The sequence below is a fragment of the Otolemur garnettii genome, unplaced genomic scaffold (assembly GCF_000181295.1).
Source record: "Otolemur garnettii isolate 467f Iridium unplaced genomic scaffold, OtoGar3 scaffold00104, whole genome shotgun sequence".
Taxonomy (NCBI): Eukaryota; Metazoa; Chordata; class Mammalia; order Primates; family Galagidae; genus Otolemur; species Otolemur garnettii.
In genome coordinates this window covers 444756-446722 of record NW_003852499.1, presented here as the reverse complement: position 1 = coordinate 446722, position 1967 = coordinate 444756, and positions in this window count along the sequence as shown.

Below are 1967 nucleotides of genomic sequence, written 5' to 3'. Positions count from 1 at the left end.
GAACCCGCCACCTTAGGTGTATGTGGTTGGCACCTTAGCCACTTGAGCCACAGGCGCCAAGCCTCTTTTTTATCTTTCTTGGGGCTAAATGCTGATTTGTGGACTAGATGAACCAGAAAGGGTACATCTGAGTAGAGAGGGTTTGTTGAAGAGAAAAATTCAGAGTTTATTACCTCTATCATAAGTAGCTTTAAAAAAACAAACAAAAAAACAAACAAAGGCAATTGTTTCAGTTTGGCCTAGAATAGATAGGAGGGACATATGAAGCAAACCAGTCAATATTTCCAGCTTAGATTGTCTCTTGGTTCTTAACGCTTTTATTTTAACTTTTTTTTTTTTTTGGCTAGACCCAAGTTTGAACCCACCACCTCCAGTATATGGGGCCGGCGCCCTACTCCTTGGGCCACAGGCGCCATCCAGTGCTTTTATTTTATGTTACAATTTATTAAGTATGGGGCTGGATGTGCCGCCTCAGGCTGGTTGTGGTGGCTCCTGTCAGTAATCGCCACACTTTGGGAGGCCAAAATGGCAGGATTGCTTGAGGCCACGCGTTTGAGACCAGCCTGGACAACATAATGAGACCCCTTCTCTATAAAATCTTTTTGCAACAAGGTCTCACTCTGTTGTCCCAGAGGGCAATGGCATCATCCTAGCTTGCTGCAACTTCCAACTCAAGCTATCCTCCTTTCTCAGCTTCCCAGACTGCTAGGATTACAGGCAGAAACCAACATGTCTAGCCTATAAAACATTTTTAAAAAATTAGCCAAGGATGGTGCAGCAGGCCTGTAGTTGCAGATACTCAGAACACTGAGGTAAAAGGGATCACTGGAGTCCAGGAGTTTGAGTTTGTCCTGAGCTGTGATTGTGCCACTGCACTCCAGCCTAGGCAACCAAGTAAGACCTTATCTCAAAAAAAAAAAAAAAATTCTGGGCACAGTGGTGGCTCACACCTGTAATCTTAGCACTCTGGGAGGCCAAGATGGGTGAATCACCTGAGCTCACAAGTCTGAGACTAGCCTGAGCCAGAACAAGACCTCATCTCTAAAAATAGCCGAGTATTGTGACAGGTGCCTATAGTCCCAGCTACTTGGGAGGCTAAGGCAAGAGGATTGCTTAAGCCTAAGAGTTTGAGGTTGCTGTGAGCTATGATGTCACGGTATTCTACCTTGGTGGACCAAGTGAGAGTCTGTCTCAAATAAATAAAGAAAGGAAAAAAGAAAAATAAATACAATAGTTTAATCTTTATCTTGAATTATTCTAATATTAAGGAACTAGTGAAAATGTTTGTCATTTAATACAAAAGAAAAGATTTGTAAAATCATATAATTTCAAAGCTTGAAATAAAGGCTTAGGCCAGGCTCAGTGGCTCGTGCCTGTAATCCTAACTAACACTCTGGGAGACGGAGGTGGGAGTGAGAGGTGCTGACATAGAACCAGAGTGAGAGTCTGCAAAAAAGGAAAGGAGGCCACTCCCGGGACAGGGAAAAGATATTAATGGAGCAGAAAAGAAGAACGGAGACTGACCAGGTGTCAGCTCAGCTCCCACACAGTTGTAAAAGGTTTTTATTGGCCTTATCAGTATAGCTGGAATGGGGAAGTGAGCCCAGCATACAGTCTGGGGCTCTTCTCTAGTATGGGTCAGGATTGGGGAAAAATAGACACAGTGTTTCCCAGATACCTTGTCCTTAAAGCACTCCAGGAGTCTGGGGAGAGGATTGCTTGTTTTTAAAAATGGCTGCACCTTTGGTGGATTTATGGTAATTCCTTTCTCACAACTCCCCACTTTTTGTTTTAAAGGATGGAGGTGCAGAAATCTCTCAAAACTTCTTCCTGGCACGGCACCTGTGACTCAAGTGGCTAAGGCACCAGCCACATACACCTAAGGTGGCGGGTTTGAATCCAGCCCGGGCCCACCAAACAACAATAATAAAGGCTGCAACCAAAAAATAGCCGGGCGTTGTGGCAGG